Below are 26,614 nucleotides of genomic sequence, written 5' to 3'. Positions count from 1 at the left end.
TGCTTCTGGTCCAAACTGGTCTTGTATATGTTAAAATGGAGCACCAGTTTGGACCAGTACCAATCATTTCCAAGTTTTACTGGTTTTTCCTCCATCACGCCTTGCTGCTTCTCTCAAGCCGAAGGCCGCTAATTGGCCCTTCAGCATCAAGACCCAGCTCTCCGCACCACACTTAATTGGACAGGGAACCAGTCTCCATACTCTGTGAAAACTCCAAGAGTGACTGTTTTCCCAATGGTAGATTCGGGACCCAGAAAGAGTCCAAACTCATATTTCCCACCCCCTGACATCCAACATCCGCTCCCTGATCTTCATCTAATTAACTGCAAACTGTCAGGTCCTTTCAGCACCAGTTCAAAACCCAACTGGAAAATTAGAATAGGTATTTTAAAAATGGATGTAAATTTAGCATAATAGATCACAGTCCATCTTGCAAAGGAGTTAGTGTGTGTGTATATGTGCCTGCAAATGATTGTTAAAAAATTATTTCAGCCAGTTTTACAAAAGAAGGCATGATTTTTGAATTCTAATCCTCATTTTAAATCCATCAATGACCCTGCCCTCATTATTGTTTTATGTTGTTGTTGGTTGTCTAAGGAAGAGGTTCAGAGGCATAGAGACTGAACAGTAATGAATTATTAAAGAACATAACTATGTACAGTTGTACAAGAAAGTGGGCTTCTTCAGTCCAAGCCATGAGCTACCTCCATTCAGACTCCCACCAGACTACTACTAGTGGTGTGACTCCCTTTACATCATCATGTGGACGGTACTGTTTCCCCAGTCCACATTAACCCTTTCAGTTCTCAACACCCTAATACTACTGTTATCTCTGTGACTTTCTCCAGTCCCACAACACTTTGAGATCTCTGTGCTCTTCCTGAGCAACCCCATTTTCAATCACTTCACCAATGGCAGCCGTGCTTTCAGATCCCTGGGCCCTAAACTCTAGAATTCCCTCCATAAACCTCTTTGCCTCGCCACCTATCTCTTCTCCTTTAAGATGGTCCTTAAAGCCTACCTCTTTTATCAAGCTTTTGGGCACCTGTCCTAAAATCTCCTATGTGGCTCAGGGTCAAATTTTTTTCCATAATATTCCTATAAAGCGCCTTGGTACATTTTTACTATGTTATATGTATAAAACAAAATAACTTGCATTTTACTATGTTAAAGACACATATAAATGCACATTGATGTTGTAATGAAATAAAAGGGGGAAGGTGAGGAGGAAGAAGATGGCAGCAAATGCTAAAAATATATATGTAGTGGTGAGAGTTGGAAGTGTGGACTTATGTTGATTGTTTACATTACTTTATGGGAGCAGTGGCAGCACCACAATTACAAGCTGCGTTAAGTACAATGCATTAGATTTCCGTACTACTAGTAAATCTGCTGATTAAAGACCTGATCCAATAGTCAGCTTTTATTTTAAATTAGAAACAGCAATAGCTCCTGTACTGCATTTTTCTAAAAGATTAATTAAAGGTAACCTTTTAACTAAATCCGAGCTCATTCTTTGCAAATACTGCTGAATGTATCATTTTCTCAGGAAGCGATCTTACTTCATGTTTCACAAGGCTTTCAAAATCAACTTCTAAATTATTATTTGGCCCAAAAAGAACTGTCTGCAAAATGCTACCTGACAGAAAATCTGTATAAAATTGAGTATATTCCAACAGTCTGTTCGCACCCAGAAAGTTAATGCACAAGTCCCTGATTCTTCTTACAACTCTATGGGGAAAGAATTTGGTCACTTAACTTGAAACAGTGTATACTTCACATAGGCCTGAATTTTTCCCACGTCAGGTGGGCTCGGCGGAAGTGGACAGGGGAGGTCGCAGAGCCGGCTGCTGCCCGCAATCGGCTTCACACCGCCGTTTTACGCGGGTGGACCAATTAAGGCTCGCCCAGCGTAATACGCGAGCGGAGGCACTCAGCACAACCTGCGCGGGTGGGGGGAGGATGGAGAGTCAGGGCCAGCAAAAGAGCGCTTTAATCTCCCTGAGGCATGGAGTTACCTCAGGGGAGATTGAAGCGGTTTGTAAAAACATGTTTACAGGCATTAAAAATTTAATGAGACATGTCCCCTCATGTGACTGTGTCATATGAGATGGGACATGGTTTTATTTTTCATATAAAATTTTTATTTAAGTAGTAAACGCTTTAGGAAACCTCATACCGCTCGTGGATGAGGTTTCCTAAAAAATGTGAAGGCTGCCTGGCCTTTTCGCCTGCCTGCCAACCTTAAGGTTGGACGGGCAGTGTAAAGATGACATTAATTACTTTGTTAATATTTTCAATAGGCTTATCAATTATCAGCAGGCGCGCAGCCAACTCCAGCGCGCACCCACCAAACGAAACATCGTGAGACAGCGTGATGACGTTGGGACACAAGCCCGATGTCATCATATGCCATTTTACACGCCGGTGTGTCGGGTCTGCCCCCGCACGCTGACTGAAAAATCCTGGCCATAAATGTGTGTTTGAGTGTGTGTGTCCACATGTCTACATAGGTGATTACAGATGGCAGAAGATGTATTTTAATATCTATTATATGTTCTGGAAGGCTGCTGATTGTCCTCTTCTGAATGTTTCAATCCAGGAGTACTAAAAGAAAACAAAATAACTTGCATTTAGATGGCACTTTTCACAACCTCAGTGTGTCCCAACATGCTTTACAGCCATTGAAGGACTTAAAATGTGACAACTTTTGTACTGCAGGAAAATTGGCAGCTAATCTGCCAACAGCAAACACCCATAAACAGCAATGTGATAAAGATCAAATAATCTGTTTTAGTGATGTCAGGCGAGGGATAAACGTTGTCCAGGACATTCAGGAGAACTCCCCTGCTCTTGTCTGCAATAATGTCATGGGATCTTTTACATCCACTTGAGGGAGCAAATTAAGCCTCAGTTTAACACCTCATCAAAAAAGATGACCATCAATCATATCAATCTGCCCTGGAATGCTCTATGCTCTCACTTTCAACAACAGCACTTCCAACCACTGGATCTTGCCGTTGTTCATTATTGGCGTAATGGTGGCAGGACTAGCAGAAATTTCATTGGATGATGCCATGCTATTCGTCCTGCTTTTTTTTCACTATTTCAAAGTGCAAAGGAGTGGCCACAACCATAACTTGCCTTTATCCTCACAGAAAATCCCAACATCAAACTGTTCAAAATTTCCTACCCCCATTTGTTCTAACTCACCCCAATTAGCTGTCCCATTCCAACCACTGAAGAAAATTCAAGGCCCTTATTGAGGTCTAGAATGCAGATCCTAGATTAAATGTTGAATGGTGTCCTGCAGCTTACCATCAGCCAAAAAAAAAAAGCTTGATAGCTGAGGAGATAATAGCAACTAAAAAAACGCATTCCCACCTATTGCTTTTCAAGGTGGGCAGTATATTACTGGAAAGCTTCCCTTTACTGCAGTCAATCCCTCATCTGGTCTGTTTGAGTTTCTATTGGGTTTTGGCAGTTCCTTCTGTTGTCCTCATCTGGTGATGGTCTACACAACATCTTGGTCCATGTAGGAACCCAGTTAATTACACATAGCTCACAATCATGTACACTTCTTATCCCCCAGGGCAGGAAATAAGCTGTTGCAGTGTAAACTCATGTTACATCAGCTGATTGGACACCCATGGGGTCTGGATGGGAGATTGCTGCTGTTGCTTCCCTCCAGAAGTAGACCTTATGATGCACATTGCAAGTGGCAGTTGTTGGTCCCACATTGGTCTTTTGACAGCTGATGAATTCCTTGTTGAAGAACAGTGTTTGCTTCGAGAAGGGAAAGACAGCATAACTAGGAGCTGCAGCCAGGACTAGTGGAGTTTATGGGCAGAGCAACAGTGCTAGCTGCTGAGTTTGGAAGAAAGCAGCCTAGAAAAATCTAGCGATCTCGGTAGCATGGATTTCCCCTTCCCGACATCAGCTTGAATCTAACGCCAAATCAAGGGGGTCTCCAGGCATCCAGAAGCAGTGATGTCATCAAATGCAGTAAGCAGCCCATCACATTGAAGTATTCTCACAGATAGCAAACCAATGAATCCCTTCACTTTAATTTTTAATTTTACAGATAGCAAAGTAAATGATTGGGAAATATACATTGGGCTCAATTTTTTGCCTGTCGGGCCCAACCCAATCTCCGGCAGGCGGAGAGCCGATCCCTGCCAGGGAAGTGGGCCCTGCCACCATTTTACGTGGGTGGGCCAATTAAGGCCCGCCCAGCGTGACAGCTGCTGGGAAGTGCTATGCGCTTCCAATGCGAGCGGGGGGGTGGGATTCCCCAAATGCGAGAGTGCGCTCTTTCGCGGATGCGCACAAAAGAGCGTACATCTCCCTGAGGCTAAGTGCTGCCTCAGGGTAATCGCTGAAAGGTTTTTAAACTTTAAAAATAGAAAAATAAAAAAATCATTAACATGTCCCCCTCATGTGACAATGTCACACGAGATGGGACATGTTAATAAATTGCACAAAATCTTCAATAAACTTTTTTAAAACCGACATGAAACCTCATCCTACCGGTGGATGAGGTTTCATGTTTTTTCAGAAGCCCGCCGGGGCTCCTGGCCTCCCCACCAACCTTAAGGTTGGATGGGCAGGTCCTTTAATTGTTTTAATCATCCTGTCAATGGCCTCAATTGGCCATTGACAGGTCGATGGGCACACAGCTGATTTGGCTGTGCTGCCACCTTCCGGAAGATTTAAATGGGACGGGATGATGTCAGGGGTTCCCCCCAACGTCATCCCGCGTCGGTGAGTGGGCCCCGCCCCCTTCTCGCCGATGGAAAATTTCAGCCCATTGGATTGAGGTAAAAGCTAAAATACCATAAGCAAACTTTAAAAGACAAAACTTGTAGAATTTTATCAAGATGCAGAAAGTTCATCATTCAACAAATATAAAGGGTAGAATCTTCTGTTCAGCATGCAGAGGCAGGCCCCGCACACCGATGCGTAAAGTGACGCGTGGTGACATCAGGCGTGCGTCCCAACGTCACCACGCGTCATTCTGATCTTCCGTTTAGCGGGCACACAGTGGAGTCGGCTGCGCGCCCGCAGAACTGTCAAAGGCCTGTTAAGGCCATTAATGAACTAATTAAGCCTATTGAGAAAGCTGCCCATCCAACCTTAAGGTTGGCGGCAGGCGAAGAGCCCAGGCGGCCTTCGCATTTTTCATGAAACCTCATCCACGGGCGGGATGAGGTTTCATGAATGTTTCATTAATTAAATATAAATTTTTATGAAAATTCATAAACATGTCCCAGCTCATGTGACATTGTCACATGAGGCGACACGTCTGAATATTTATTTTAAATTTTTTTCCACGTTTGAAACTTAACTTAATCTTCCCTGAGGCAGCTTCATGCTCCGGCCCCAACTCTCTCTCCTCCCCTCCCCCACCCCGCCCACACAGGTAGCGCTGAGCATTTCCAGGTGCGCATCACGCTGGGCGGGCCTTAATTGGCCCGCTCATGTAAAATGGCGGCACACAGCCGATGGCGGGTACCCGCCCAACGGGGAGAAAATTCTCCCCAAAGTTACCCTTTCAGGGCAGTGAGGCTGTTTCACAATAAATATACATTTAGTTCACTTTTAAAAACCCAGTTGCACCTTATTCCACAAGACGGAACTTTTTCTATGTCAAGATTAATAGCGTAAAAGGCAAAATCTTGTCAGTTCAATGATTTCTAATTGATTGCATTCTAGAGGGGCCTCAACAGCGCACCCTCTGGAGAAGTGTAAAATCACTGACAGCATCGTCTGGTTTCCACATTTAACTGTGTGTGCAGACTTCAGAATCTGCTGTCAGTTTCAAAGGAGTGATGATCCCCATATCCCTGTGTGAGATACAATTGGCACTGATGTGCTCTATCACCTCTGCCCAATCACAGCTTCGCTGTATGTCTTCTTTTTACCTGGACAGTAGAAGATTATCACTCCCCTGCACCAATACTTCAATGCAGCATCAGAAAAAGATGCATATTCCCTTGTGCCCACCATTGTCCACAATCTTCAGTTATAGTTGCCCACAGTCAAAGTGTACCTCTCTTTTAAGAGGTGCACATTGCCTTTAAATGGCATTAGCACTGTGTGATATGATACTCCCATTAGGCAATTTGCCAATGAACAGCACAAGTAGCGCTGGTAGCCTGCGTTTTTTAATTTAATTGATCAGTGGGACCTTTTAGGGGCTTTATTTGCACGCTTGTGATTAGATGTATTCTGTGTGTGGCACCCATTCTGTACCCAAAAATGGGCTTAAATCACTTTCTAGTCCTAATTAATAAATGCCAAATGAGTGTGCTGTATATTTTAGGTAGCAACACTGCAGCTCAGTATTAAAATTTGTTAAATATGCACTTATATTCACACAAGATATGTGGACCTCCGATGTAGGATTTCTTTAGCTGCACTATTTTATTTAAAGCAGCATTGAAATCTCCTACTAAAACCCAAGAATTCTGATACAAAATGAAAACTGAGAAAGCACTGAGAACGAAGGAGTAAAAGGATTGCTCTGGCCATTGACTTACTTCAATTTACTATTCAGGAATAGTCTTTTTTCTGATTTTGTATTTCTTTCTGTCTCTGCCAACTTCACCACATGAGGACAAGTAGGAATAACAGGAGCATAGAATTATGTGTGGTCAACAGCATCAGTAATCAAAAAGGAGTTTGCAAAGTAGCCTGAGCATGAAAGGATGGAGCTGTCATACTGAAGATAAGTTCTGATGTCGAGTAAAATTTTAAATGCCTAATTATCTTTCTTGTCCAGCTTCTAAATAGCCAGCTTTTCCTTGCAGGACATATTGAGGAAATATCATTTCTTCACGTTAAAAAAACTTGTCCATATAACTTACTGAGATTTATTTATGCCAATGCCATACTTAATTATCTATCTGCCTACAGTGGGCTAGAAAAATTCACATCTATTTTTCAAGAACCAATCAAAAAATGCTGCCCCATCTATGTGGAAATTTGTAAATTTCTATCCATATTCTTTCACTGGAGAGATTAACATTCCCCCAATTTTAGCATCCTCCCCTCCTACAATATTGTAAACTCTGATTCATCGTCTGTAATGGAAAAGGTGTGTGTGACATGTATTATATAGTTAAACAGACATAATGCCAATTTTCTGCATTAAGGGTTGAGGCAATTAGTGCATTACTTGCACTATGCCCAATTTTCCTCAATCTTTTACACCGATTCAGCAAAACTTCTGGCAATACACTCTGCTGCTCATTAAATAGCTTCCTGCCTCCCTTATTCAAAAGACCAGTGAACAGGAGCTTTTTGCATCTGTGCCAGTTCTGAACAGCCAGCAAATTTAAACCAAAATTTTAGGTGCTGCAGGGCCCAAAGTCACACTTCCGGCATTTTATGGTAATTTTTTTTAAATTCTCTTCACTGATACTTGCACTGCGGTTTCTGTGTCTCTGAATGTATTTTATGACATCATAAGAACAAAAGAAATCAGAGAAGGAGTAAACCATAAGGCCCCTTGAGCCTGTTCCACTATTCAATAGGATTGTGACTGATCTTCTACCTCATCTCCACTATTCTGCCCTAACCACAGTTCCCTTGATTCCCTCAGGCCAGATTTCCCGGTCAGCGAGCAAGGGGCGGGGCCCGCTCGCCGACGGGTAAAATGACGCGGGATGACGCCGGGCGGAACTCCCAACGTCACCCAGCCTCATTTCGATTTTCAGGTCGGCGAGGGCTCAGCAGAATCAGCTGTGCACTTGCCAACCTGTCAATGGCCAATTGAAACCATTGACAAAGTAGTTAAAGTAATTAATGGACCTGCCCGTCCAACCTCAAGGTTGGCGGGCAAGCCGGGAGCCCTGGCGGGCTTAAGAAAAAGCATGAAACCTCATCCATGGGTGGGATGAGGTTTCATGTAGGTTTTTAAATTTTTAATAAAATTGTCAATGAAAGTGATTGACACGTCCCAACTCATGTGGCAGTGTCACGTGAGGGGACATGTCAGGGAAATTTATTTCTTCTGTTTTTAAAATTTTTTCAGACAGGAGCCAATCTTCCTGAGAGAGCACTTAGCCTCGGAGAGATGAGTGCACTCTTTCGCCCGAAAGAGCGCACTTTCGGCTGAGGGAATCCTCCTGCCCGCACAGGGAGCACTCCCTTGCGGACGTCATGCTGGGCGGGCCTTAATTGGCCTGCCCACGTAAAATGTCAACGTGCCACCGATCGGAGGCGCGCCTCCATGTGCCCGCTCCTAAAGCTCCCCCCACAACGGGGGGGGGAAATTCCGCCCTTAGTTTCCAAAAATCTATCAATCTCCACCTTGAATGTTCCTCAATTTAAAATGAATACGATTAAGAATGATAAAGTCTACACAATTACAAGCTCTTGAACATGGTTTGCCAATGTGCATAAATGATGGTTTTACGGCTTCAAGCTTTAATTTTACATAAAGGACATATTGAGGAAATTTCATATCTTCACATTAAAATAACTTGTCCACATAACTTACTGAGATTTATTAATGCCATTGCCATACTTACTTTTCTATCTACCTGCAGTGGGCTAGAAAAATTTGCTTATTTATTTTTTCTGGAACCAATCAAAAAATGCTGCACCATCTATGTGGAAATTTGTAAATTTCTATCCATATTCTTTCACTGGAGAGATTAACATTCCCCCAATTTTAGCATCCTCCCCTCCTACAATATTGTAAACTCTGACTCATCACCTGTAATGGAAAAAGGTGTGTGTGACATGTACTATATGGTTAAACAGGAGGGTCGTGGCATGTTGACCTTCAATCCAGTTGATTTATGTCTTTTTCATATTCCAGCATATGTTAATGAGAAGTCCGAATGAGAATTTTCGTGTAAGCACTGGTCAGCAAAGTTGGGATGGAAACCACTGTAAATTTTATCGTTAACTTGCCGCTTACGTCTATTTGGTAAATTCCAGACTAATTCCTGTCAAAAAAAATAAAAACCCAAAGCACTGGTGAGGGAAGTGTGAAGCAACTGAACTTCCGTGTTTGGATAGATCAATATTATATAGTGTCAACAAAACCATACTATTTGCATAATGAAGATAGTAATGCAAGTATAATGGGTTGAAATTTCACTTTATTACTTTCACAGAACTCATTGATTTTTTTTGTTAAGATATTTCCTTTCGTGGAACTTGCCTCTTGTGCTTCTTTACCCTCAGGAGAATCTATCACTGTGTAAATTGTACATTATTTTTGAAACAAATAGAGTCAATAGGCAAATAGACTTTTATATTTTAAAGTATGAGTATATATTTGCAACGGCCAGTTCAGAGTTAAAATAAAATCCTTATAATCACTTCCTACTATTTTGCAGGAATAGCTCAAAGGACAGAAAATATTGCAGTAATAACCTTTATATTGCAACATTCATTAATTAGTTTAAGTTGCTATAGTTTTATTGGATTTGATTTGGCCTACATTAACCTGTCAGCCTATTGCTGTTCACTGTCTGTCAACATCATAAAACGTGCCCTGATAAACAAAACTTGCCATTGCTCTTTCAAGAGATGATCCTGCCATTCAGAGCTGTCAGCCTTAATGCAAATTGAAAGGGAGCATTTTGACTGTTTGCAGATTTATTGCATATATCAAGCAGAATAAAAGGCAAGGCCGAGCATTTTATGTAGAGTTTCATCAAGCACTGTCAAATTTTCCATTCCATTGAACAGAAATGTGTGTTTTGTCAGGAAAGCATAAACCATTTCATTTGCCTATTAACTCTCCGAGGCTTGTTGCCATTGTGCTGCTGGAATACATCTGAGAAAAACTGCCTTTACTCAAGGGGCAGAATTCTCCCTTCGACGAGCGGGGAGCGGGGCCCACTCGCTGACACGTAAAATGACGGGCGGTGGCGTTGGATGGATGCCTCAATGTCACTGTGCGTCATTTAGATTTTCAATTCGGTGGGCGCGCAGCCTTTAAAGGGAGCTGCCTATCCAACCTTAAGGTTGGCGGGCAGGCGAAGAGCCCAGGCGGCCTTCAGAAAAAACATGAAACCTCATCCACAGGCGGGATGAGGTTTCATGAGGGGTTTAAAATTTGTGTTACATTTTTAATAAAAGTAATTGACATGTCCCAGCTCATGTAACAGTGTCACATGAGGGGACATGTCTATAAAATTTTTCTCATCATTTATTATCTTTTTAAAAGTAACACTGATCTCCCTGAGGCAAAGTGCTGCCTCAGGGAGATCTGTGCGCTCTTTCGCACGCATGGGCATACTCAGGGAATCCCCCCACCTGCACATAGCACTTCCTGGCGCACGTCATGCTGGGCAGGCCTTAATTGGCCTGTGCGCGTAAAATGGCAGCACACCCCCGACTGAGGGTGCTGACCGGGAACCCACCCGCTCACGCCCGCTCCGGCACAACCCCCCAGACAGGGGAAAATGCTGCCCAAGGTAATTATTTCTGAAAGAACAATTCCTTAAAGCAGAGAGAGAGCGCAAACAATTTTCACTCCATTAAAGAGTTAAATAGGTCATTTTTTTATATAAAGGAGAATAAGGCCCAGAGTAAATAACAAATTTCAAATGCATTGACAAGTCATAAATCCTTGGCAACCATCAGTTATTCTTTTCACAATATTGAATCTACACTTAGTGTTTCAACAATAACCCTAAGCTGAAAGTGGGTCATTTTAACCTAATCAATTTGGTGGGGAATTAATGGAAATGGTTTACACCCGCACTCGATTTAATTAACTGTTGATTCTAGGCCAGTAAAAGCTGCAGGAATTTCTCAGAGCACCAATCCACTATTTTCTGCAGGACTATTACCTTAATTTTCTTGATATCAGGGAGTTGAGGTAATCTGTAATTTTTCTTTTGCTTTGATGTAAACGTGATGAATCATGCTCAAAGCTCAAAATCCTAGAGAGTTCAAAACGTGTTTATTAAAAATCAACAACTATACATGTGAATCAATTCATAGCAATGGACAAGGATCAATGAAGTGTTACAATTAAGAGGTCTATAAGATTGTTAAGTTTTGGCACTGTACCTCTAATTTAAGGTAAAAATGAAAGGCAACATGTGACCTGTTTTGAAGTCTGCCTGACAACAAACCTGGGTTTCTGATTATTAGAGATTAAAGGGGGCCCAGTTTGTTTTACTGTTTGGGAAGAAGGTGCAAAAGACAATGGCAGCAGCCAATGTGCTAATAGTGGATAAATTGTGAGTCTCCAAAGTCGCAGAAAAAATGTTCAGAATTTTGGGTTGCAAATAGTTGAGCTTTTAACTGTCCAAATTACTTCCAAGATAAATAAGAGTTTTGGTCTCAAGGGTAGCTAAACAGTATCTCTAACCTGGATACAAGGTTCATTGAATCCACATTGCAATAGCAATGGGCTACAAGATGGGAAGGTTTCAGAGAAAGCCATTGTGATATTGGGTTACAGGCTTTCCTAAAATATCACTGAATATCACAGACAGGTCAGTTTGCTAGGGTCTGGGAGAAAGGGAGCAGCCAAAGGCTAAATGTCTCTATGGTTCACCATGCTGGAACATGGGTGGAAGGTCATGCTTGGATGGAAAACACCAAATTTATAAGGAGTTAAAATGAAGCTTGCACTAGAGGGAGGATCTCCAGTAACGCTCTCATAATGCAGGACAATTCTGGGGTTAGAAGTTACCAGGCTGATAGAGGAAAAGATCAGAAGTAAACCGTGGGGAGCTAAGGATAATTCTGGACTGATTCTGGGAGAATTGAATGTCTACTTAAAGGACAGTGTAATGTATACCTGTGAAGTATGCTTTTTCAGTTGTGCTGAAAAGAAGAGGGGATATATTCTTTTCTGTGGTTTAAAGTATAAGTTGCCTACAAAGATAGTATTTAGTCATTAGTGCTTTTAGTCTTTTGTTACAGTGAACATCTTAAAACATGAAATCTTGTTGAATCATCCTTTGAGCCATTAACTGGAAGTCTGAATTTCTTTTTTGAAGTTAACTTTTATGGAGAACATAGGAAAAGTCATATTTTATCGATTTCCATTATAAATCCCGATATTTTATATATTGACGAATTGGTAAAAGTAATTCTTTTGCAAGTTTTTTCCTCCTTCCTGAATTTCTTCAGTTCCTCCTGCTGAAAATCAAGAGATGGGTTCATTGTGATTTTGCACAGGATGACATCATGTACCAATATATGCTCATCTCAGGATCTGGATTTCACATCAAATTCTTTCAATGGAGCACTTGGAGATTTGCACCTTGTCAAGGATATATTAAAGGAATAAATGACAGCATCTGCAACATGCGGCAGAATTTTACCCTGATCGGACAGGTGCGTGCCTTACCTGATCGAACATGAAATCATGCAAGATGATGTCAGGCAAGCATCCCAACGTCATCCCGCACTCGTGTAATATTTCGGTCAGCGGGCACACGTGGGTGTTGGAGCTGCACCCACCATCAATTAAGAGACCAGTTAAGTCCATTAAAAAGGCAGTTGATCCCGATTTTTCATTGCCGTGCGATTTCGCACTCATCGCACGAGCAAAATGGGCAGGTGGGCAGCCGACAATTTGCAAAACCTCATCCAAAGGCGGGTTAAAAAGGATCAGCAGCATTGCCAGTGTGAGTAGTGAGGAGTTTGGGAGATAGTTTGCTGCTCGTTGCTTCTTGGTACTTGGTAGCTTCATCTCTGTTTGGGGATTCATTCTTAGCATTTCAAGGCTTCATTTCAGGACTCATTGGTGTCTCGAAGATTCCTGGAGGATTTTGTTCATGTAGACCCTTCTAGGTATCAGACAGCCTTCTGTTACCCTGGTAATGGGGATTGTGCTCTCCACTGGTGACACCTCCACTGAAGAGGAAGAGAGGGGCAGAAGGGAGAGGAGGCCAGATGCCCCAGTACAGCTTTGGGGGAGGGACCTGTGGGAGGAGAAGTGCAGGCACAACAGGCACAGAGCCAGCAGGAAGTCCAAGGCGTTAGGGGCCACAGAAGATGCCGCTATCCTGCTGCCAGGCTTTACAGGTGGTGACGCAGCTTCCTCAATATGTCTGAGGCGCAATGCCGAAAGAGGCTCCACATCTCAAGGGAGACAATTACCTCCATTTGACATTTAATTGGGCCTGAGATCATTTCCAAATGTGTGGGTGGACATCCCGTGCCAGTGGCTCTGAAGGTCACAGTGACCTTCAAATTCTATGCCTTCGGTTCTTTCCAGGGGTCAGTGAGGGATCTGTGTGGAGTCTCCTAATCAGTTGTCCATAGTTGAGTCAAGCTGGTGACAGAAGCTCTGTTCAGTTGGGTATCGACTTTCATTCATTACCATATGGATGAGGCAAGCCAGGTTGAGTGAGCCAGAGGCTTCGCAGTAATTGCTGGGTTCCCCAGCATCCAGGGTACAATAGACTGCACACACGTGGCCATCAAGGCACCAGCGGGTCAGCCGGGTGCCTTCATCAACAGGAAGGGATTCCACTCCTAGAACATGCAGATAGTGTGTGATCACAGGATGCAGATTCTGCAAGTCTGTGCAAGGTACCCTGGCAGCTCCCATGACGCTTATATCCTGAGACACTCCCAGGTGCCGAGGCTCTTCAGTGCTCCAGCCTGACTGAGTGTTCTGTTGAAGAGGCATTGGCTGTGTTCCTCTCTGCAGATGCTGCCGGACCTGCTGAGTTTTTCCAGGTATTTTTATTTTTTATTTTTGTTGTGAATGGATGGCTGCTGGGTAACAAGGGATATCTGTTGAAAAGGTAGCTTATGACACTTCTCCGCCAACCAAGAACGGAGGCAGAGCAGTGTTATAATAGGAGCCATGCCTCCACAAGGGTGGTGATAGAGAGAACCATAGGTCTTCTGAAGATGCGCATCCAATGCCTGGACCGTTCAGGGGAAGCAGTATAATCCCCCCGAGGGCAGGTGATCATGGTTGCATGCTGCGCTCTCCACAATCTGGCACTGGCAAGGGGGGACCCACAGGAGGAACAGGATGTTGATACGGCTCCGCAAGCCACAGAGGATGTATCCAGTAGTGAGTCAGAAGAGGAACACCTGAGGAGAATGCTGAAAGGGTGGAGGCAGACTTTGGGAGCCTTCAAGGAGGCAGGGACACCAGGGATGCCTTGATCCAACGCTCCTTCAGCTGGGTTGCCAAAGAACCACTCCCACCTCAAGCCAGGGCTGCTGCCTCCATCCAGGATGTCCGAAATGACCCTTTTATTTGAACTCAAAGTCCACTCAGTGCCTGTGCAGTAAAGTTTAGAGCCACTCACATCCAGCATTACATACTGATGTACCCTGCACCAAATAAATAAAAAAAGGTGAAGCATACTCTGGCCATTATGAAAGAAAAACATTTATCTCTTTTTGATAGTCCAAACAAATTAACAGAACCTTTTCTGGTCATCAGCCCCAGACCAATACACACAAACAAAACATTGCACAACAGAAGATCAGCTATGACCTGTCCCTCTTGGGCTTATGGTGCCTTAAACTTATGTTTTCAAGTGCTATGTCTTGGATCCCCCCCCTTGCTGGCATTGGAGGCAGCCTGCTGACTCTGCTGTCCTGTTGGCCTTGATGACCTTGGCAGGTGTCCTCTGGCCATTGGAGCCTGTGCTGGCCCCACCTGGAAGGGAGCGGCCACTGCCACAGCTGGCATCTCCCTAGTCATCGCAGCCTCAATAGATGCCATGGTCATTGGCAGAGGTGCAAAGGAGCTGCTGTCGTCATCCAGAGGGCCCTGAGAGGAGCCCGCAGAAACGGCAAGCAGCTTGTACGCCAACGTGAGGTCACTCTGGACCACCCTGCTCACCATTGATGGACGGGCACCTAGCTGGCATACTGGGTGCCTTATCCATCTCCCTGACCACCTGAGGTCATTGCCCATTTGAGGGCTTGCAGGTCCGAGGGCAACCTCAGGAACCCCAAATTCTGTCCCTTGAGCAACCTCTCCATGAGAGTTGCCACTCTCTTAATGGAGGAGGCAGTGCGCTCGGCTATGAGGGTCAATGCAGTGCTGATGCTCTGCATGGGCTCCTCCAAAACGGAGACCGTGGCACACATACCCTCAAGGATCTCTGCCAGATCCTCCCGCACATCTCGCTGGATATTTAAACATCTGCCGCCAAATGGACGACTCCAGAGGCTCATCATCTGCCTTTGATCCAGCATTGTCCTGGTCTCCAGCAGCCCTACAACTGCCAGCGCCCTGGACTCTCTGCCTTCGCCTGCACCTCAAGTAAATATAAAGTGCCCTCACCACTGTGCACCAACATTCTAGCCTCTGATCTAACGCTCACCGAGGCGCTAGTATCTGCGCTGGTGCTTGGTTCAGAGAACAGGTGTGACACAGATGCATGTGGAGCCTGATGGTCCTCTAGCGTCAGGGGTGGCTCTTCAGGGTCCTGCAATTGGATATGTGCTGGCGAACCTAAGGGAGAACCACGACATGTCACTAGTTTAAGTCATCACACTGTCACTGTGCATGCCAGGCACCCTGGTAAGACCATGGAGATCCGCATCATGGTGCCATCGTCTTTCAATGATCCATGGGGAATGCAGTTTTGAGGCTCCCATCAATGATGAGGCTACACAAGAATGTTTGCACCATCTGAAACTCTCACCATTGTGCACTGCACTCTTACCTTCATCTGACACCCCAGCCTCTCCGCGGCCGGTTGACCAAGGTGCGTACTGGCTCTCCATCTCCAGGGCGTTCTGCTCATACCTCGTTAGGATTCGGAGGATTTGGGGACCTCTGCTGGTCCGCGATCTTTCAATGTTGTTATGAGCCGTCTTCTCCTGAAAGGACAGAGGAGCATTGATTAGTCCACTCTCTACCTGCAGCACCATTGCAGCCTGGCCAACCCCACCTGAGGAGCACCTTGCAGGACACATCCAAGTCCTGGCCCTTGAGCCACAAGGCACTCAGTCCAAGCAGCCAGGGCTCACCCCCTTGGCCAGCTCCAGCGTTATTGATGGTTGGCACTCAGAGTCTAGCACCCCTGAGCTCCATGGGGGGATGGCCAGCCTTAGCACTTAACCACGCTGATCCATGCCAACATGATACTCACCCTTGCTGAGCGCAGCAGGTTGTTAAAACTCTTGTGGCAACTGGACCCAGGTGCACAACATCATGGCTGCTGACCAGCGCTGCCACCTCCTCCCAAGCTCTTCAGATAAGGTGTGGTGGCCTCCTCCTGCCATTCCTGGAGGCGAAGGTGTCCATCCTGGCAGCCACCTCCTCCAGGAGGACTGCGAGGCACTCATCTGAAAACCAGGGGTGGGGGTGGGGGGGTGGCGAGTGCTCACCCTACCTGCCCTCCCACCTGCCGTCTGCAGCCACACTTGATACCATAACTTCATGGTCACAACGCTGAAGATGTGTTCGTCACTAGCAGCCTTCCAGGGGCTGTCTGTGCCATTTTTAAACCGGCCATGTGTCGCCATTGGAGCCGGTGCCCGACAGTCCCCTGCCTGGTCCTTCCTGGCCACTGGGAAGCTGTATTTCATGCTGGGCAGGCCTTAATTAGCCACCAACGTGAAATCCAGGTCGTGGGCCGATCGTGGGTGGCAGCCCGTTTCCTGACTGATCCTGGGCCCGCCAACCATGCCCACCCACCGACCTGAAAGTTCAGGCCATAGCATCTCACATAGGCAGATCCACACAAAACTATAAGGAGTCAAGCTTTTACACCACCTTAAGAGATCCTTCAAAAAGTGCATTTATTTTTCCTGAAGATTTAAATCATGGTACACTGACAATTTTTAGGGTTTTCTCACTTGGCAACAGAATCAACTGCAATTGCTCTGTTGCTTCTGATGTTCGAGAGTGAGGAAGTTTGAAATGTGGAGTTATGTTGAAAAATAATTTTGCAGTCTTTTCTAACTACCATGGGCATTGAGGCCTATAGATGCAGTCTGTGAACAGCGTAAATAATTGCCAGATGTCATTTAGTTTCAGTGCCCTGCATGTTTTCTTCAGTTCCAGCGATGTTCCAAATAAAGACAGATTTTTACTCTCGTGTCTCTCAATTTACCTGGGTTTCTGGGATCCAATTTTTTTCTGTGATTGAACCTGAAAAGGACGGGTTTTAAAGGCAACAATAAAACCACATTGATCATGAGAATGAGTCTGATGTTTCAGTTGATTTTTCTCCTCCCTCGAGCAAATGATGAAGGCTTACTTCCTACTGCTGACCCAACTGAGATCAATGGACCTAGCACCTCCCTGGTCTGCATAATTTAGCAAGACACCAGGCTATGAATTTCCCCGGAGGAGAACATTTCTTTTGTAGCACATCTTGTTGCAGCCATGGGAGAGCTGTCACAGAAGATTAGTGGAATAGGTTCTGGATGAAGACATCTATACAATGGCTTTTACCTTCTGAGGCTATTGTTCAATTCTGTTCAGAAGACAATGTAAATATTGTTTGAGTACAGGAAATAAAATTCCAGCTTTTAAAATATATACAATAACTGGAAGAATAACTTGCTAAGAAAATTTGTTGAGGAATAAAGACGGGTGCCAAACTATTTTCTTTAAACTGGTAAACACAACGCCTAAGTGCCCCAAAATGGTAAAGTCATTATTCACAAAGCATGCTCCTGATTTCAAGCATACCAGCACAGGAGGAGAGATCAGCAACAACAGAGTCATTCTGGGTTACTCCACATACCTGCTGGCAACTGAGATGAGCAGTTGTAGCAAAAGCCTGGAAGCAAACGTCTTTATCTGTTTGACACATCAGCAGATAGATATGATAAGGAAAGTCATTTAGAACACCCTAGCTCAACCATCCAGAAAAAACCTACTGCTTCCCTCATGCTACTCTAGGGTTTTAATCTCTAGTCCCACACCCTCCTGTCCATTCCAATCAAGGTCATTCTACCTGTGAGAAACTTAATGGGCAGAATTTTCCGGCTGACGTGGGGGTGGCGGAGCCCGCACGTCAGTGCTTAAAATGCTGTGCGCTGACATCGCGCGATCGTCCCGACGTCAGCGCCCGGCATCGCGATATTTCGGTCAGCGGAAATGGCTGATCTGGTAGGTAGAAACCTACCAGCCTCCCGAAAAGTGATGTGGCGCTGTCTGTGAAGCCTGGCGCTGATGACTGTGAGTACTGACCAAAGCAAGGTCGGCAAACAAACCTTGAAGTTCTGAGCGAAGTGCAGCCCACCAGGTGCACTTTGCTTATGTGCTGTTGTGAAACACGTTGGCATGTTTTCCCGCTGACGTGGGTGGACGATGCAGCGGGGCGGGGTGGGTGGGAGGGTACGATTCTGGCCTAATAATGATATGCTGACGTATTACAATGAGGTTCCCAACATCCGATGGCGGGAAATGCGGCCCACCATCGACGAGCTGAGCAGATTGCAAACTGGTTTCACACCATTGTGAAACTGATCACGCCATATTGCCTGCTCACGCCACCGAACATGCCCAATGCCGGCAGGCAGGGAAAATCCCAGCCACTAAGTATTAGAGGTCATTAGTTTGGAAGGTGCTGTCGAAGGAGGATTGGTGAATTGATGCAGTGCATCTTTTATTTTTTTTTAAAATTCATTCATGGGATGTTGGTGTCGCTGGCTAGGCCAACATTTATTACCCATCCCTAATTGCCCTTGTTCAGAGGGCATTTAAGAGTCAACCACATTTCAGTGGGTCTGGAGTCACATGTAGGCCAGAGCAGATAAGGACAGCAGATTTCCTTCCCTAAAGAACATTAGTGAACCAGGTGGGTTTTTACAAAAAAAAACAATCATGGTCATCACTTTTAAGTCCAGATATTTTATTGAATTCAAATTCCACCATCTGCCGTGATGGGATTCAAGCCCGGGTCCCCAGAGCATTACCCTGGGTCTCTGGATTACTAGTCCAGTGACAATACCACTACGCTATGGTACACACTGCTGCCACTGCACACCAGTGGTAGGGGGAATTAATGTTTAACATGTGGATGGGGTGCCAATCAAGCGGGTTGCTTTGTCCTAGATGGAGTCGAGCTTTTTGAGCGTTGTTGGAACTGCACTCATCTAAGCAAGTGGAGAGTATTCCATCACACTCCTGACTTGAGTCTTGTAGATGGTGGACTGTCTCCACAAATACAGAGGAACCGAGAACTTCAGTGCAAAAGTCAAGGCTGAAGCATTTGCAACTATCTTCAGCCAGAAGTACTGATTGCATGATCCATCTTGGCCTCCTCCTTAGGATCCCATCATCATGGAAGCAATACTTCAGCCCTTCACCTCACTTCACATGTTGTCAAGAAACAACTGCGTGCACTGAACACAACAAATGCTATGGGCCCTGGTGCACCAGGACAGGTAAAGGGTCATGCAAACAGACACAAAGGGAATGCACACTGTTGATTAGTTGACATTTCTATGTAATATGGCATGCTTTCATTTATAATTTATTTTGGAATGGTTATTTTGCAGTGACTATTATTTTTGCATTGTGGCCAAGCTGTTGCTGTGATTATTACCATAGTAAAGGAATGGTGTGGGACTTTTAGTGAATGGGGTATTAGGAATACATCCACTGTTAGTGCAGTCAGGTGAGTTGTTCACATACAGTCCAACCCAGAAAGGAATTGTTTAGGTTGCCTCCTCCCTTCCTCTTCCTCCTGCTCCTCAGTTGCTCGTCATATAGGCAGTAATAAGGGCTTGCACCTCATGATGGTGAGGCTGTGGTGCCTACAGCAGATCACCAAGAATCTTGCTGAGTACTCTGCTGAGTACTGCAGGACTCCTCTAGAGCAGTTCGGGCAGCAGAAGCATTGTTTAAGTATGCCAGTTATCTACTCTGTCACATTTCATGTGGTAGTATGGCTTTCATGTACACATTCCTCACATGTGCATAGGTTTCACCATGTTGTCAAAGGATTACCCTTGTTGCCGAGCAGCTCAAGTGCAGATGGCACAGCGGTCTGCTGAAGAATGAAGACATCATGACTGTAGATAAGATACTGGACATTCTGATGAATGCAGATAGGATACTGGGCATACTGCATGATTCTCTTTGTATGGTAACACACAGAGTGGACACTGAGGGAGTGGCATGCCTTTCAGTTGTGGTGTATGTCAGAGTATACATGCAGTGTCTACAAAGTGACGTATGTGCAGTCAGTGGCATCTGGCACCATGCAGATGCTTGTTATCCTTGTGTAGCCATATGCTCGCTCCACCTGCTTCTCTCTGGCAAGAAAGAATGAAATGTAATCATTTGTCTTCATATTGAGAGGTCATATCAATGACCTTCCTTATGCACCAGTGGACAGCAAACTGTGAGATGTTGAACATATCTCCAGCTTACCTTTGCAGCCACTGGCAATGCAGTCCTTGCTCTGCAGTGAGGTTGCAGTTAAGGTTGCAGCAGGTAGCAGGTTTCAATGAGAACATTCTCACTGAAGCACAGACATCTCAAACATTGCCTCTTACTCAGGTTCAGGTAAAATAATTGCCCCTCAATACTCTAAGCAGGTATAGCCTCCTGATGGAAGAACTTACCCCTCTTCCCACTTCTCCCTCTTCCAGCACCTTGCAGTACACAAAGATCAGCCATGATCTCACTGAATGACAGTGCTGGCTCCAGAAGATGCATAGCCTGCTTCAAAATTCTTCTGTTCTTATTCTCCAGTCACCTCATCTCATTCTGCCTGCCATGCTGCATTCCAGAGGGGATGCCTACTGACTACACTCTACTCTGGGAATGACTGGTTTGTGCAGGAGCCTTGAAGTCCTTTGGACATTCTACAACATTCCCTGTGGGCGTTAGTGGTTTTCAAGAACTCTAGAATGCACCAGATACTTGTACAATCATTGCAACATGCAGTAGAAATCAATCAGCAACTAACCTGGCACTTGTGAGGGTGGGGGGAGGGGAATCCTCCCTGCTGCTGAGCAGGTGTTTAGCCATGTGTGATTAAGAGAGGCTGTTAGCTGGAGCGTTGAACTCCAAATTGGCAGCGCTGGTGTCAAATCAGCATTGCACACTGATTGATGTCACAACCTGCCTATTCTACATAGATCCAACAGACTCTCCTGCATATGCACTAACACTAAAATTTTGTGCTGCAAGTAGTGGATCATCACCCAAGGCTATTATAGCATAATATTTCACATCTTCAGTTCCACTTCGTTCTCAGTCTGCTAAGTCAGGAAGCATATAATCATAACTGATCGTCAGAAGCCTCCTTTCAGGAACATAAAATGCAAGTTACCCAATCAGCTTGATCATTTCAGAGAATCTTGATAAGACAGGTCAATGTTAGTAATCAACTGCGAAAATTTTCAGACTGTACATTGGAAGAGGTTATAAAGCGACAGTGTGCACACTAAGAATAGATGTGTACCAGATTAGGCTCCTAGAATTGACCTATATTAAAGGTCAGTTGAATGGAAGACATTTTTAAAACAACAAGCATTTTGTAGCATCTTTAAAGTAGTAAAAAGTTCCAAGGCGCTTCAAAGCAACATTATAAAACAAAATTTGACACCTAATCCCGTAGGATTTTAGGGCAGATGCCTAAAAGCTTAGCTAAAGAAAGCTAGGTGGTAAGGAACATTTTACAGAGGGAAAGAGAAATACAAAGTTTGGAGGTCAAGGGTAGGATGGGAGGTCGGGGCGGGGGGGGGATCGGAGGTCGGGGGGGGATCGGAGGTCAGAGGGGGATCGGAGGTCTGGGGGATCAAAAGTTTGTGGGGGTGGTGTCGGAGGCCATGGGGGTCGGGCCTCAGGTCGGATCAGATCAAATTTGGGGGGTGGTGGTAGGGTGTTGGGCCTCGGGTCAAGCGGGCCAGGGTTTATTCGGGGGGGGTGGTGGGGGAGGGGGGTGGGGGTGCGTGGGGGGTGGGCATCAGGCCTCAGGGCAGCGTTTCAGGCTTTGGGTTGTTTTGGGTCAGGCCTGGGGGTGGTGGGGGGACAGTAGGGTGTTGGGCCCTGGGTCAGGTTGGATCGGGCCTGGGGTTTTGGAAGGGGGAGGGTATCGAGCCTCGGGCGGGCTGTTGGACCTTGGGTTGGGTTGGGTCTAGTCTGAGGGGTAGGGGTGGATGTGAGATTCAAGCTTGGTGGGAGTGGGAGTGGGGGGAATCCCATGGGAGGAGTAGTTGGGGGTGGGGGGACTGGCCTGGGGGTCAGGGGTATGGCAGAAGTCCCATGGGAGGGTTGGTCTGGGTCTGTACAATACTTACCTAGGAGCTAGAAATGGTTTTAATCCTTCTAGCTGTTTCTGGATAACTATTGGTCTAACCCATTCAGAACCATCCTAAGTTTTTGATTTAAATTGCACTTTAAGCTGTTCCCAGTGCAGGGCAATTGCCCAGGGGAAATTTGCGCTTCTGGAAATTGCTGTGCAAACCTTACCTGTGTACCTCTTGCAGGGGAGGGGTGGGATTCCCCAGCACATCTTTGGGGAATCCCCCAAAATGACGCTAGGGAGGTCAGAAGTTATGGTCCAACACCTTTAATAACCTTTAACATAATGACCTTTAATATAGTTCTCTTTCATTGCTAGATATAATAATTCCTCCATGTTGGTGCCCCCATGACATAACTAAAACTTAAGAGAAATAAATAGGAAAAATCCTTCTCAAATATAGCGCTTTAATAGCTATCTGCTTTTTCATCACACTGCGGGTAAGGCATTGCAATTTTATTCATGGGATCCTAGCAACAGCCATGTGTTATGCCTACACAATACAGTTTGACCCGACCTGACAGGAGGAGTTGTTTTCCTTTGGTTTTAATACAGTATTATTTGGTAGTACAGCAGTATGTTAAGTGACCCAATCAATAAAGCTAATAGAGCTTTCTGTTAGGAAATGTAGAATTAAGAGTAGTCTCAGAGAATTCAGAAAAATATGCAAAGAATTTTGCATTCTGGCTGACATCTCTGAGGCTACTCTAGTTTGCATACAAATGCTTGTGAAACTGTGTTGCTAGCAGCAATGATAATGTGGTAGGTGTCGCCTCCTCAGAAGGAGAGGTTAATGGTTTTGAAGCTGGTGGGCTGTTTGAAGCTGTGGATAAATTGTTTTAAATTTGCTACCTGACCCAGTCAGCACTGAGTCAATGACACCAGAATTTACAGTTTTACTCCTGTTGTTTAAGTGATCTGCAGCTCATGTTCCATTTCTCCTCATTTATTTTTCAGATCCCTTTCATATTTCAGTTGCTTTAATTACTTAGACAGAAGTAAAATCAGGACAAGGAACAAGCTAAACGTTGAGGAAACTAACAGCAAAGACAGTAAACCAAAATATTAACTGAAGGGATCTAGCAGGGATGAACTGCCCCACTAATCCTTCATTCACAAGATTATGTAATTTAGAATATGTAATTTGTTACAGAAGAGGAATAAAAGACAACAATACTATAGTAGAAGGATCTGGTACCTATAGGGTTAACACGGGGCTGAGTACAGTACCGCCCACACAGTGATGTAAGAAGGCACATGACCTAGCGCTAAGGTCAGTGTAGAGGTAGATAGCAACATGTAAGGACCTACTATGGGGTCCTCTCTATATCTTTACCCTCTACTGTAAATATGTACTTCATTCAATACTGTTAATAAAGACTTCTTTGTAACTTCAACAAGACTGCTTCATGGGGTCCACGCAGACACATCACGTTAGCGACAACAGAATAGTCAAAGACTATTTGAACCTGATTCAAAAACAGTATGAATGTAGTCATAGGAATAGGGTTGCCAACTGCAACTAAATGTATTCCTGGAGATTTCATCACATGACTTGCCCCACGCTCCAGCCATTAGTCAGCCAACACATCCATCCTTGTGACATAACTGCGTTCCTACACTAATTGGAAAGCAAAAAGACTCATCACCCAATTGGATGATGCTTGACTGTCAGCCAAACAGCCTTTTTTCTCAATTTTCAGTATTTTTATATCTGGTAAAGGGAAATGTTCATAGAAAATGAAGAAAAAAAATATATTTTTAATGTCCCTCTGATTTTTTTCCAAGGTTGCCGACAGCAGTATCCTGGAGATTGATCTTCAATTCCTGAAGGCTTCAGACTCATTCTGGAGGGTTGACAACACTACATAGGAAGGGAAAATAGATGATAGAAAGGCCCAGAGAATGGAACTGACATTGACCAGGGAGAATGAAAAGAACTTGAAAAGCCAAAAGGGGCAGAAAACAGGATATGTTTTTCAGAAACCTTTGAAGAAATTAACTACGTTTTTAAAGGTTATTCCATGGAAAAGGCACAGTGACAGAAAGGATTACTCCCAACAGTCAAGTTGACGAAATGGAGGTCAAGTTATAAATAGAGTCAGAGGAATGGAGGTTGCAGCATAACATATAGGGGGTGGAAATTTTCCAGATATTGTGAAATGATGCCATAGAGGGAATTTGACAACAAGGATTTTGAAATCAAGACACTAGGATTCAGGAGGGCAACAGAAATTTGTGAGGATCGAGGTGGTAGATGTACAAGATTTGAAGGACAAGTCATAGACTGCAGAATAGGATCAGCAGTCAGTGCTACTGTCACTAGCTCAATGTAAAATTAAGTTTTGTCTTATTGCTATTGTGCATTGGAAAACTTCAGTTCAGCCTGGACTTCATGTTGGACCGGCAATCAAGTAATGCAGCAATAACCTAAAGTCAAGGTGGTAACAGAGGATCCAAGCCCATTAAAGAAACAGGAAGTCAAAGGAAATAGAGAAAAAAATGCAAATCATAACATAGAAAATATTCTGACCCTTCCTTTCTCCTCACGCTTTACTCATTAAAAACTGAGGTGAAGGGGATAACAGTAAGATTAGCAGCTTTGCCTGACTAAACTCCAATAACCAAACCAATTCTACTTCCCACAATCAAGTTAATACATACTGTATTTTTGTAATATAAAACTTGCAATGCAAAGTTTAAAAAGAAAAACTGCCATCAGTCTACAATTGATAGAAGGATACAGCTTGTATTTCATTATCTGAAGTCTGTACTTTACCAGAGTCTGGTTAATTCATCAAAATTCAAAATATGTATAAATGCAGCACACTTTGGGTATATTATTTTTGCAGCTATGTGCAAATTTGATCGACCCCTTGCAGCTGTGTAGTAACAGAGATGTACAATAATTTGACAGTTATGTTACTGGACAAGCAACCCAAAGAAACAAAAATAGAAAATGCTGGAAAAATTCAGCAGGTCTAACAACATCTGTGGAGAGAAAAACAGAGTTAACGTTTCGAGTCTGTATGATTCTGCTTCGGGGCAACCTAAAGATCCTGATTTAAAATCTCACCATGGAAAGTTATGAAACCGAAGCCAATGGATATGACAATTTGTTTGTCTAGCAACACATAAAAACCCAATTGGTGAACTAATAATATCCTTCAAAGAAGAGAAGCACACCTGACCTACAAGTGACTCCAGTCCATATCTGTGCTTCAGAAGTGAGTTAACAACAATCATTATTTCTGTAGTGCCTGCTATCACCTTTGGACAGCAACTTGGGATGGGTATTGCCATTGTTGCCCATATATGAAGAATAAATTCTCAATTTTTAAAAAATGGCCAAGCTGCTGGTTGATTTTATCATTCATTATAATAAGAATAAAAGACACTGAGCCTAAAATTCTTACTTGGCTGCAGAACCTTTGAACTAAGCACGCTTTGCAGTATAGGAAGTTTAATGGCCTCGCCAAAGCACGGCAAGCTATCTAATCTCCTAGACCCTTTTCTTGCCATCTCTTCATAGGTGTAGCATTTCTTAATTCATTATTCTCATGGTACCAGAGCAGTCAGAGGCAAAAGTAGGATCTGACAGTGAAGAATAGAGCCGCTTACATAGAACCTTGCTTTGACCACATTTGAAGTACTGTACAGAGTTCTGGTCTCCATAGTGTAACAAGGATATAGAGGTACTAGAGAAGGTGCAAAAAAGTTAGACACTGATGAGGCCAGAACTGAGAGGTTACACCCATCAGGAAAGACTAAACTGTCTGGGACTCTTTTTTATTGAAAAGAGAAGGCTGACGGGTAACTTGATAAAGGTCTTTAAGATTATGAAAGTCTTTGTTAGTTAGATATAGAGGACTTTGCATTTTTCACAGCTACCGGCCATGTGTCATGCTGGGCAGGCCAATTAAGGCCCACCCACATAAAATGGTGGCACGCAGCCAATCGCGGGCGGCGATCGGCTCCACGCCTGCCCCTGCCCACTCCTGCTTAGCCCGCCTGACATAGATGAGATGCAGACCTATGTTTACATTGAACCTGTGGTCACTATATTCCTGCTCTCACATTAGTTATTTATCCCGATATGTTCTCAAGAAATGAATCAAGCAATGCTTCTTGTTGATCAGAAAGGCACTGATCTAGGAGGTGCATTTTAAAAAACCATCGCCCACTTTGACTACATACTTTACCTCTATTTCAGTTTATCTGGAGATAATTAAAATCATCAATTAATTAAATATTTTAGGTCCATTCATCTTGTATATCTCCTGGCAATGTCTGCAGACCATCCCTTCTCACCTCCTCTGTTTGGAGGCCTTTAATGCACTATTTGAGGAGGTCTTGTGGCACAGTGGGTAGCGTTCCTGCCTCTGAGTCAGAAGCACTAGATTCGAGACCCACTCCAGGAC

This window comes from Cetorhinus maximus, chromosome 22 (genome assembly GCF_964194155.1).
Source record: "Cetorhinus maximus chromosome 22, sCetMax3.hap1.1, whole genome shotgun sequence".
Classification (NCBI taxonomy): domain Eukaryota; kingdom Metazoa; phylum Chordata; class Chondrichthyes; order Lamniformes; family Cetorhinidae; genus Cetorhinus; species Cetorhinus maximus.
This window is presented reverse-complemented; position numbering follows the sequence as displayed.